Raw genomic sequence first — 12,856 nt, 5'->3', positions numbered from 1 at the left:
CGCGCGGCAACGGTAATCACGCCAATTGAGGTCAGCACTCAGTGCGAGCTAACGTTCGGCATATATTTACGTCAACCGCTTTAGTGCAAGTACTGTTCATTTACCTAAATTATATCCCTCTGCAGGACGCTCATGCGGTATTATTCCTGAATAAGATCACTCGTTAGCAAAAGTCTTATCAACTTCATGTATTTACAATCACGTGAATTCAAAAATTGATTTTAGTGTAATAGAGTTCAAAACAGGGTACCACTCACAGTGGCATATCACATTGTGAACAATAGTATCTAGTTTCCTTGCGTTTCCCTTTTGCTTTACATGCTGTGCATCTCTTTGAAGCATTTGTCTTCTTGACGGTGGGAGAAAACATTTTCCACAAAATGCTCACATCCCTTCACCATACAATGAGGAGAGTGTCCGGAGTGGGGACGTCCACGCATTCTGTACTTTGGCAGGTCTGATGCTTCTATCATTTCACAGAACAATAGATACCTGAATGTTAATCCATCCCCCACACTGCCAAGCATCGGCCAAATCAAATGTGAGTTCATGACACACATGTCAATTATACACAAGAAAATTCTTTTGTACCGTGTCACAAATTTTCTCACCGATTTGTGTGTCGTCGCCAGCTGATCTGAGCGATCGACCCCGCCCATCGCTTCATTGTATGAAACAGCTACACTCGGTTTCATTATGGCACTACCGTCTGCAACTTGTTTCCTAGTGTCCTTCATGCTAGCAGAATGCATTGTGGATAACATGCAGACGTTTTTCTTGTCACGCCTTTCGAAGTTTTATCATGCGAGGATCGGGTGGCATGCTTTTCCTGTCCACCCTTACAGTCCCACGGGCATTAGTTCTCCTCACCTGCAGCTTCAGGAAAAGGTCTGGACTAGAAAACCAGTTGTCCATATAGATATTGTAGCCTTTATCAAACAAGTTTTCATTCAGCGACAACACGACATCAGTTGACGCAAGAGATGCTAGAAGATCCAATCTGTCCAGACCAGTGTAGATTTTGTAATTCCACGTGTACCCACAGGCTCTGCCAGTTAACTGGCATACCTTATAAACCTTATCGGACACGTTTGGTCGGGTTGTATTGTTTGAATCGGAGCCTTTCCTTGAATTTCCACAAACTCCCGTCCGAACAAATGTCCTGTGTGGGAAAATACACCGTTCTAAAATATAACGAGAGTAACTCAGAGGGCATAATATTCAAGCGCAACAGATTTGCTAAGGAAATGAAGAATTTTCCTAAAACTAAAACCTGTGATTGTGCCAAGGAAGATCGATGTCCACTAGGAAATTTTTGTAGAGAAAAAGGCGTAAAGTAACATCAGAGAGACAGGAGTACTATTATATAGATACATTATTTACACTATTTAAATTGGACGGATATGTGTCCTCAGCTTGTTTGTTGTATCAGATGTCCTGATAGAATTTTGAACCCAACCTTGGGTTCTCATTCGTAAGGTATTTTTTGCTGATGTTATTATTATTATTAATTATTGTTATTATTTATTCAAGGCACTGCCTGGAAGTGAACTCGGAATCTTGGGGTTAGTAACCCGCTCTCTTAACCATTACGCTATATGCTGGTGGGCAATTATAGAATAAATTTTAGAGCTTATAAACCCAATATTTTTATATCCTTCCTTAATACCGGTTCCCATATTCTACTCATATCTGTATTAGGTCTGCTTAGGAGGTTGTTGTGTCGTAGCATATGTACTACCTCTTTTAGTTTTCGTATTTTCCAGTGGTGTTCTCTGCCTATTATTTTAACTTCATCCCACAGGAGAAGGTGGTCTCCATTTTCCATACATGAGCAGCTATACCCAATTTTTCAACACTTCCATTTTTCATCTCTCAAAAAGGCAAGCTTTCATTCCGTTTCAAAAGCATATCACAAACGGAATACTAGTCCAAGCAATTCTTTTCTGAGAGTTTGTGAGGGACCCATATATTACAGTGAGAAATATATCCTAGCTTCACTGGGTGTTCATGAACTGTACTTTTAGAAACTTCCAACTTCTCTGCAAGTTCTCTAGTCGTGATATTTTAGTTTTATTCAATTTTTGCCTCCAAAATATCTTCATCTGCGACTGTCATCTTCCAAGCTAAACTCTCCAGCTTTAAATTTTGCAAGCCACCTTCGAACACTTGATTCACCTACAGCATCATCACCATAAACTTCGCAAATGTTTTTGCAAATCTTTGCAGCATTTTCTCCTTTTTTAAAAAAAAAGCATTACAATGTGTATATGAAATTTTTGGTTATCCATTTCAACTATCAATAAAGGATAACCGGAATGAAAGATAAATCTATTTTTAATCAGGAACAATGAAGTAATGCACTACCACTTCAAGCAACGCCAAAGTTTTAAGTGTAATACGTTTCGAGTGTGTCCAATAAAGCGTTAAAAGATTTAGCTTAAAAACACTCAGCACTTTCCGGACAGCCTAATGTATATATATATATATATGTGTGTGTGTATAGGAGTGGCTGTTTCTATATATATATATATATATATATATATATATATATACATATATATATATATATATATATATATATATATATATATATATATTCGATTGCAGATGCACTGATTATAAGTTGACTTATCATTTCAGAGTAGCGCAAAATTTGTCCTTACTATCTGGCTGAAGACTGAAACAGCGGGAACCTTCGTCCGTGACCGCGAAATTTGAAATCATTGGAGAATAATTTTGCCGTAAAAACTACAACTTAACAAATATTCCACTCTGCTATACCTATTGAGTGCGTTTTCTTCGCTTTTGATAACACTTAATATTTACTATACAAAAGGTTCTTTATTATATTGCGGGTCTTTATAAGTTAACCTATTCGACTGAGAACACCCAAATTCCATCTAAGTTTGTGATGATAAGGTTAATGAAATAATTATATGTTGTGAATCGTATGAAGTGAAATGCCTTTTCAATTAATCCACATTTCAATGACTGACAACATACATATAAAAATACGTATCTGTGCGCCTTGAATAATTCTCCTGCAACCTTTTGTACATCTGAGACTGTTGGCTATAATGAGTATGATTAAATTCATCCGTGGATGCCATAACACCTTCAAGTCAAACCTAAGTCTGGTATTCAGAATATTAAAAAATCATAAACATTTATATATTCTGATAAAACAAATATCTTTCTGAAGTTGAATAAAAAACAGTTTCTGTGTAATATTATCAACCAAAGTTATAGAAATAACAAAGTCACATCTATATTATAATGGAGAAAGCTGCTTATTAATTGGGTGTGTAATAGTTACTAAAAGAAAGCAATTATTAAAGGCTTGACCATCTAGAATTTTTTTTATAAATTCATGTTCCAAGAAATTTCCTGTAATTTCGATTTCTGAAGTTTATTGATAATTTAAAATACAAGTTCTTCACAAATTTAAATATCCGTTGCATTCACTACGGAGTAGATTTAATAAACAGTATTAATTCGTTACAGGCGAAATTTTCTGTTTTCATTTGCAACAGTCTCTCATTCTCTTTCGCCTCTATTTTCATTAATGATAATTTAATAAATATTCATTTCAATGTTTTCATTTCAAGTTTTATTTCGCTATTTTTAAAACCCACAGTTTACTCGTGAATGAATGCTATCACACAAAATAACTGTATAACTTTGATGATTATCTTTTATAAAATGAAAATATTTTGATATACCGGTAGAGTTAGGTGGTGTGCACTCGCTTTACCTTCACCTATTTTATGATGTTGTGATATACGACAGAAATGATTATAAAATAATAGAGTAAATATGTTTAAGACGTATGCAAGTTATGTTATTTTTATTTTTGTTTTCAGTTAACAGAGAAAATAAATTATAGAACATATAACTCAGTGGCTATTTGGCCCATCGTATCATTAATAATACCTGATTAGTAAAAGCAAATTACCTTCCCTTGTATCATCCGACATGTTTGTTTATATTCGCGAGTGCCCGTTTTCCGTTTGTTTTATTTTTTAGTATAAAATATTTTAAAATGGATAAATCTTTCTAATTTTTTGCATGCCTCAGTTATTTTGTATATATTTTCCATTTTCGGAACTTTTTTTTTAAATTGCATTTCATTTTCTTGGAGAGGTGCGTTTCTAAAGGAGCGCCGAAAAAAGCACATGGGTCTGTGTGAAACAAGGGAATAAACGACGCGCTAGAACTTATCATTCTATCGTTGACTCGTGTCTTTTGTTGTGCTGACCTTGAGCCACTACTGTGTAAGTTAGAGACATTGAAGGGCATCCCACGTGACTTAGGATGCAGAAGACCCATGTCGGCATGCGTGGACATGTCACTGTCATCATGTCGGATACAAGAGATATCGAGGTAGTCGACATCGCTAAAAGACTGAGGCGATGATAGGAGCAAAAATCAAACAGAAAATGTCAGTAAACCTGCAGCTTGGCAACTGGTGAGGCAGGTCCTTATCATCCAACAGCATCGTGGAGGACTGCTCTAATAGACCGGTTAAATTGCTCAGGGTCTGGTTTGGTCCAGATCTCCAGATGTAGAAGAACTAGAACGAGATAAAGAACGGGATGGCAGTCTCACCCAGAAATGGGCCAGGAGAAATCTATCCCTGAAATTTCTAGCAAAGGTGACGAATGCTTACATTACCTCCACCATATCTTACCACCTGGCCACCGTTATTTGCCCCGGTTAACGTCTGACAAAACTGAAATATCTGTTCTGCTTTTTGTTAAAGAGACGCGTTCCACTGGTCTGGCGTTCTATTTGCAGTCAACACCCACTGAGTGAAGAACTGGACATGTGGTTGACGATGCACTGGCATACGCTGAAACTGCAACACCTCAAGCAATTCCTTTACAGTGAACAGGTGTGGTCAGTTTGTTAGACGCGTTCTTCCGCGGCTCATCTTTTTGACAGAACTGCAGTCCTGGGTCAAGTAAAGACTGAAATAGGTCTCTTAGAATCTGGAATGTCAAACATACTATGCGTGCTTGACAACATTCTAGAACCTCTAGAATTTGAGCATAATGGTTGGTAGAATTTCCCCGTTGGCATTCTATACGGGATCAGGAGCGGGAAAAAGCGACAATGTCCTCGGGGAACTGTGGGTATCAATGAAAATCAGTTGTCTGGGAGTTCTACTGAGAGAAATAGCTGTCCGAGATAAACCCTACAGGCATGGAAGTTTCGTCATTAAAGCCTGTCCAAGATGCGCAAAGCGCCGAAACCCTTCTGCACACGCTCACCCAGTTCTCGAGTATTGCTAACTGTTGTTACGTGTGGAGCAGAGTAGGCTATCAGCTGAGTCTATTGAGAAGATTGCCCCGTCGTTTTCCTTTGGCCAGGAAGCACGGGTAATCTTTAGCTGCCTGGTGGCTTGGCTTTTGTGAAAGAAATATTGTGAGGGATGCGATTGAAATGGTTGAAGACAAACACCTTGCTCTTTGGCGGAGCCCTTATCAACTTTTTCATGCTACGCTTGAAAGGAAAAGTTAGAGTGAAAAAGGGAGTGTCACATCCCAACAAATTTGTGAAACTGTGAATGAAATTGGAAAGTCAGGTCCATGTAGGTAGGCCTTCTCTGAGTATGTGCCCTATACCAGAAAACAACTCGGAGAAGGCACATACAGTAGTAGTCAAAATGACATGGATTGTGTGGAGTTTTCACAAGTAGCTTTCGGAAATCTCCATTTTGGGGAATTATTCTTTGGTTGTTTTTTTTTTCACTTCTTTATGTTGTTTCCATTATTTTTCATTTTTACACGCTTTATCATGTAATTTCTCACGATCGCTTTGGACCGTCCTCTGTGTTTTTGTCAACTCTTGGTGGTTAATAAAGAAAACACTTCCAATCAATTAAGATCAGAAGCCATGAGAGCCACTACCTGATACTGCAGCAGGGCATTATTATTGTTGTTGTTGTTGTTGTTGTTACCCTGCGCGTGTAAGCAAGGTATTGTAATCACTCGTCTTTGTATGTGTGTGTGTGCGCGCTTTCAAAATTACTGGGAAACGGCTGAACAGATTTTCACCAAATATGGCAAAATTACTCATTGGGTAAGTGGCTCGGAATTATGAAAATTTGGTTTGATTATCTTCAAACATACATAAATACATTCATAAATATGCAACTCTGTGTGTGTGTGTGTGTGTGTGTGTGTGTGTGTGTGTGTGTGTGTGTGTGTGTGTGTGTGTGTGTGTGTGTGTGTGTGTGTGTGTGTGTGTGTGTGTGTACAGTGGTGGATTCGAGGGTTTCATTTATTAATGAGTTGATTTCTTAATTTCACCGGAGTATAAATACTTATAATGGTGAGACTTAAATTTTTTTTTTCTTAATTTAAAAAACAAATCGAACTCACAAATTTCCCGATAAGCAAGTGGTCGTAGTTTTTATATCCTACAACGAACTACAGTACGTTTGATACACCTGCCATCATTGAAAAACGTTGAAAACACACAAATTCTATGCAATATTTTCTGTAAGTATTTCATTTTGTTCACTTTCTTTTTCATAAATCATAATTATTCATATTCATGATCATTATTTGAATAATCATTTATTTAGTCATATGCAAATTTTACTCATATGCAAATTGTATGTTGAACTTTCCAAAACAACCCCTGATTTTCTTTGTCAACTCGTATTTTAGCATTTCACCGTAAAATTATCGGAATAGAAAGTTGTTGTTTTTTTCTAACACGCATGATTCTTTAGCGAAAATTTTTTTCTTAAGTTTAATTCCAAACCTCCTAAAATAACATTCAAATTTCTTTGCCAACTCGTATTTTAACGTTTACGCGAAAACCAGTTGAAATATAAGTAGCTTCTTCGACGCGCCTGGTTCTTCAGTAGAAATTTTGATGACACGATGTCATGTTCTATCTCCTGCATATTGATTTCAGAATTAAGGGTTAATGTCAGTTTCAGTCGATCATTGTAGCGTCGTTTAGGGCAGCTACGTAATTTCAAACCGGTATCGAGTTCACTGCAGAGGATTTCACTTGGTGCATGATGCTCTTCATACAATGGACATGACCTTCCCATCTGAAGCAAAGTTTGATTATGATGCCTTCGGTGCTGTTGACTTAGGCCCATTCAAGTATTTAACAAGGTAGTTAACACAGTCAGCCTATTTGATGTTCATGTGTAAATGTCAAATATTACATTGAATATATAAGAGAAACTATTCTTCGATTAAAGCAATAAAAATTCAGACACCGCAGATATATTATTTTATCCAAATTTATTCACTGATGATTACAATATAACTATATATCTACACACACACACACACACACACACACACACACACACACACACACACACACACACAGATATATATATATATATATATATATATATATATATATATATATATATATATATTACAATTTTTAAAAAATACATCTTAATTTACTATTTTAGCCACAGTCGTTGATTTGTTTTAACTGACATGATAATATTCCTTACATATATGTTATTAATTTGCGCATGGAGTGATCCTAACTCCGAGTACCAAATTAAAATCTGGATCATCTATAAATAATTCAAAAATTAAATTTAATTCCTCGATCAATATACTCTGATTGCATTCTTGCATCTATTCGCTCGCTTTGTTCGACGGTTAACCATTTTTTCCATGTCTGCACTTTACCTGCAATTATTTTTAAAGATATATATAGTATTTTTTTAAAGGTGGAATTATGTATATATATATATAGGTCACATCGAGGCGCTCAGTGTGACTGAGCTATAGAAAAATAGAGAAATACTAAGAAGAGAAAAAGGATAAGTTATCAAAATATATTCAGTTTTAAAACGATATGCACCAGATTATGTGCTAAAAAATATATGTATATACAAAAATATATTCAAAATATATCAAAAATACTTTTAAAATATATAGATATAAATACATATTAAAAATATATTAAAATTGTACGAAAATATATAGTCACACTTTCTTTAAAAACGATGTTAAAATACGAAATTAAACATATTGTAAATCCAAAGTTTTGTAACTCGCTTAAAATCTAGGCATATAAAATAAATTCATTTAGAAGTATAACATCCAGGGGTTCACATCCGACGGCCGTTTCTGGGGGCATAATGGTCCACAAATGGACTTGGATTCACTCAATACCACCGCAATATATATATATATATATATATATATATATATATATGTGTGTGTGTGTGTGTGAGAGAGAGAGAGAGAGAGAGAGAGAGAGAGAATTTGCGAAAAAGACAACAGACGAAGACAGGTGGTGTAAACAACAAATAGATGTATTAGTTTAGCGCTCGGGAATAGAGAAAGTCTTTGACGTTTCGAGCTACGCTCTTTAACTGAAAGGAACACAGAAAGAAATAAGGAGAGAAACAAGGAGGAAAAAAATATAAATGTAGTGGTCAGCGATCTATCATGGTGAATATGCGTGTGTGTGTGTGTGTGTGTGTGTGTGTGTGTGTGTGTGTGTGTGTGTGTGTGTGTGTGTGTGTTTATGTATGCATGTAGCCACCAACGGAGCTGCAAATGCAAAATATAAGTTAGTCCTAGAGCGCACAATGTTCCTGAAGGTCGGCAATGGTCTTCCTCGGTCACGAGTGGACGGCCATCATATATATGTGTATATATACATATACATACATATATATATGATTGTTGTTCTCCAGATTTATGTTTTTCTACAAACGAGATATATATATATATATATATATATATATATATATATATATATATATATATATGTATGTATGTATGTATGTATATATGTATGTATGTATAAAGAAAGAAAAAGATAAAGAGAGTATTTATTCATATGCAAATATGAATAGGTAGTATTTAGAGGCCTAAGAGATAGGACAAACTTGTGCGAATAGGGTACCATACACTTAACCGAGATTTTTAATTTTCTCAATTAGTTTCCATTTCTGTATTATGTATAATAACGCAACACTTAATTTTCAAGTGACTCAGACAACTTAACTCAGATTTAGAACTGCGAGATAGGAACTATTCACTTCTATAAGCACAACAACAATATAAAACTGACAAAAGGTTCCTGAGATATCCACTATCTAAGTGTCTTCCTTTTAGTCATAATGGATTTCTTCTATCAGTTTAAGAAAGGTGTTTCTACAAAGATGAAGTATGTATATTTGAAATTATAGAAATTAAAATATAAGGAGTTATATACGTACCAGAATGATAGAGAGTTCCGCCTTCTTTGAAGAAGTCTTTAGGGATATACGAACGAACCAATGGCTTTTCAGATTTCATTTTATCAAATGAACACATATCAATAATACTCTTAGTGAGTTGATCAGAAATTGGTTTTTCCAAGAAATTAGCAACACGTGACACTGCTTTAAATTGATCCTATTGTAAAGAAATTTTTAACTCAAATTCCTAAGTTTTCAGTAAAATATGTTCGCGTTACAGAAATATGGTTAAAATATGATTAGATTACGACGAAATATGTAATTAAAATATGATCTAAATTATGACAGAAGAAAGAAAGAAACGAATTTATTATAATAAAAAGGTAATGAATTACATTCGTTATGCTAATCATCATCTTCCAATCGGAAAGAATTCGGTAGTATTTAAGAAAACATCAAGCACATGTTTATACATTAGTTTTGTTTTGCGTTTTTTTTTGTTTGTTTTTTTTTTCTTATCAATACTTGAAAAATTAACATACATTTTTTATTTCTTCATAAGTTATAATAAGAACATTTGGGTTGTTTTTCATAAACTCATAAAATTCCACAGTATGTTTAAAGCAATCAGCGTAAGGAACTGATTAATTAAAAGAAGAATCAGGAAATGCATGATTAGAATACAACGGCCTTTTTTAATAACATCAAATTAACAAAAAAGTAAGTGGAACATTTAAGTTTAAACAAATACAGTTGGTAACTTTTTCACTAGGCACAAAAGTTCATACTTTTGAGATTCTGTAATGTTTATGTTTTACCCTAGAAACATCATTAGCATATGTAGGGATGAGATGGGGCTGTGACGTCAACGGTCAAGGGGCCCCAACGGAACAGGAAGGGGGAGAGAGGAAGTGAGGGAAGCAAGACCAGGGTCGTCTTCTTGCGGCCTGGGGTAGTCGCAGTGAACGGACGTCAGTGGAACGAGCTAGCGAGCATTGGTAGTAGCAGCTGCTAACATTAGGTGAGACGGATAGGGAACGTGTTTGGACTTAACACAGCTGGACAGCCAACAACGAGAGGTAGGTGTACCGTGTTTTATTCCCAGCGCTAGTGGGTCACTACCCAATCGCAGGGTGGCTACGAACAGCGTGCAGCTACATCAAGAGACGAGCAGATGGGGAAAACTGGGGAGGTAATGTGGGGAGGGGGAGAAGTGATGATGCGGGAGACCCTAGAGAGGGCAAGAGCAGAAGACCCAGTAGAGGAAACTGGAAGAATGGAACCGTATGGTGCGATACTAGCAGCATAGTGATAGGGTCTGTACTGGAAATCAGAAACGTCGAAGTGGAAGACGCGGCCTAGCTTCGAAAAGCAGATGATTACATCAACATGGCTGAGTTGGATGCAGTGCTGAAGGGAGTGAATCTGGCCCTGAAATGGGGGATGCACTCCATCGAAATCCGAACCGATTCGGCTATCGTGCTTGGCTGAGTAGGATCAGTTATCACCGATGAAAAGAAAGTTCGAACCAAAGGGGCTAAAGAGATGTTAGTAAAGCGCCGCCTAGAGGTTCTAGGAGAGCTTGCTGCCGAATTTGGTTTGAAGCTGAGTGAGGTCTTTGTGCCTTCAGAAAGGAACAAGGCAGACATTCTAACCAAGGTGAAAAAGGACTGGTTGGCAGAGCCGGAAGATTCGAAGCAGGGGATAACTGCAGTGTATCGGCTAAGTGACTCGGAACTAAGGAAACTGCATGCCATGCATCATATAAGCGTGGATAGAACCCTGTATCTTGCCAGAAGGGTTAACTTTGACGTTATTAGAACATTCAAAAGGTAGTCGGAAACTGTGATAAGTGTCAATCCATCGACCCTGCTCCCGGTGTGCATGAGCAGGGAAACATCTTGGTAGAGCACAACTGGAGACAATTGGCGGTGGGTGTGACACACAACCGGCAGGGAACGTATCTTTCGATGATCGACTGCGGGACGGGTCGGAAGGCCATTTCGAGGGAAACGAAAACGGGCACTGCAGACGAGATCCCATGTATCCTGAACGAGATATTTCTGGAGCAGATCCCTGTGGACGAATTGCTGATGGACATCGGCACTGCTTTTCATTCGGAAATACTAAAGGAGATGCTTGATAAGTGGAACGTGCTAAATATTTCTATATACCAGTAAACAATAACAGAATATTTTTGACTACATTTAAAACACCTATTGAGATATATTATATCTCGTACTAAAATTAGCCTGGAGAAAACTAACGAGACATTTAGAAATTATTTTAAATGCTTAACAATTCTGAATGCCCGCATTATCTACAATTGAACGAAGAGGTTAAGGACTTTAATGTTAACAACACACACTTCTATGACTGTTATTTCCATAAACCTTAGCACTTCTATTGAAGACAATGAATTTGTTGCCTTTGTACACGGATCACAATCATAAAACGAAAGCAAATACTCAATATCGAATAAAAGAAAACGCTTGGTGTTGTTTTGCGACCAGATATTCCGTTCGGTCATCTATAAACATGGAATGCAATTCTTTAATACTTACCTTGGCTTTTCGGCAGGAAAGGCAAAACATTGCGAAAGACCAATAATAGCAACTGCAATACGAGAAGTATTTAATGGATGTTGTTGTTGTTGGGAGTAAGAGCGATGATATACTCGGGGAACTTTGGGTGTCGACGAGGATGAAGAAGCTGGTTGGTTTCGGACCAGAAACTACCATGGATAACTTCCAAAAATCCCTGACCTGATAATGCGACCGAGGAGTATTGCCGGTTGAGGCATTTGGTGCAACGAAAATTTTGATACCATATAATAAATGCTTAAGCTAACAGTCTTTGTGTATTTTTAAATAGCCAATATGTGTCTTCCACGTTGTAGTCGTTTCAGTTACAACACACGGTCTCGCATCAAATCACTTGCCTGGCAAATACACTTCTGAAATTTATTTAATAAATAAGTGTCTCATTTGTAATATGTGTCTCATGTGATTTCTTCACTCCACAGACATCAAACGAAAAAGGGGTTCATAGTTATTAAAATAGATCCATTAGCCGCCTAATATACAAAAAAAGCACAAAATTAAAATGAATGTTAATTTATGAAGTTGTGGCAGGGATAGGTAATCCATCTGAGACTACCATACCTCCATTGGCAATAGAATTTCACCCTTTAATATTGAAGTAGTAGTAGAAGTAGTAGTAGTAGTAGTAGTAGTTGAAGTAGTAGTAGTAGTAGTAGTAGTAGTAGTAGTAGTAGTAGTAGTAGTAGTAGTAGTAGTAGTAGTAAATTCTAAGACTACCTTCTCCTTTCATCCAAAGGTCGAAATAGCTGGGAAAATCTTCGTTGTATTCAAATACTTTAGCCCCCACCAAATGTCTGTAGAACGTCACCGCCATGCCATGGCTTTCGGATTGCGGTTTAGAAAGATAATTTTGTGATCCTCTAATAATTCCGGGGGTAGAAATTTAGCAGGTATGTGTGCACTCAAGAGCCGAGGCGACTTAGCTGATTCGAGATTTTCTATTGGCACCCAATCTAATAGCAAGTCTTCCTTCACAAGAGGAATCCTTTCACTGCTTCCTCTCAATATCATACTAGTCAATTCAAACAACCAATGTGAACCTGAAATTAGATATAAAACC

At 36.7% G+C, this 12,856-nt stretch overlaps 1 long non-coding RNA gene and 1 pseudogene across 2 annotated transcripts in view; one reads left to right on the top strand and one right to left on the bottom strand.

Moving 5' to 3' along the window:
* LOC149136451 (uncharacterized) overlaps nt 1-12,856 on the top strand; it is a 102,390-nt gene that overhangs the window by 71,621 nt on the left and 17,913 nt on the right. The gene's annotated exons all lie outside the window — the stretch shown is intronic.
* LOC128247357 (sulfotransferase 1E1-like) overlaps nt 7,448-12,856 on the bottom strand; it is a 10,610-nt pseudogene continuing 5,201 nt past the window's right edge. The window contains exons 2-5 of the transcript XR_016240974.1: nt 12,514-12,836; nt 9,736-9,833; nt 9,233-9,410; nt 7,448-7,685 (exon numbers count right to left, since the gene is read on the bottom strand). The product of XR_016240974.1 is annotated as a sulfotransferase 1E1-like (transcript). The remainder of the gene's footprint in view (nt 7,686-9,232; nt 9,411-9,735; nt 9,834-12,513; nt 12,837-12,856) is intronic.

Source organism: Octopus bimaculoides, chromosome 3 (assembly GCF_046866305.1).
Source record: "Octopus bimaculoides isolate indiv1 chromosome 3, ASM4686630v1, whole genome shotgun sequence".
NCBI lineage: Eukaryota > Metazoa > Mollusca > Cephalopoda > Octopoda > Octopodidae > Octopus > Octopus bimaculoides.
This window is presented reverse-complemented; position numbering and strand designations above follow the sequence as displayed.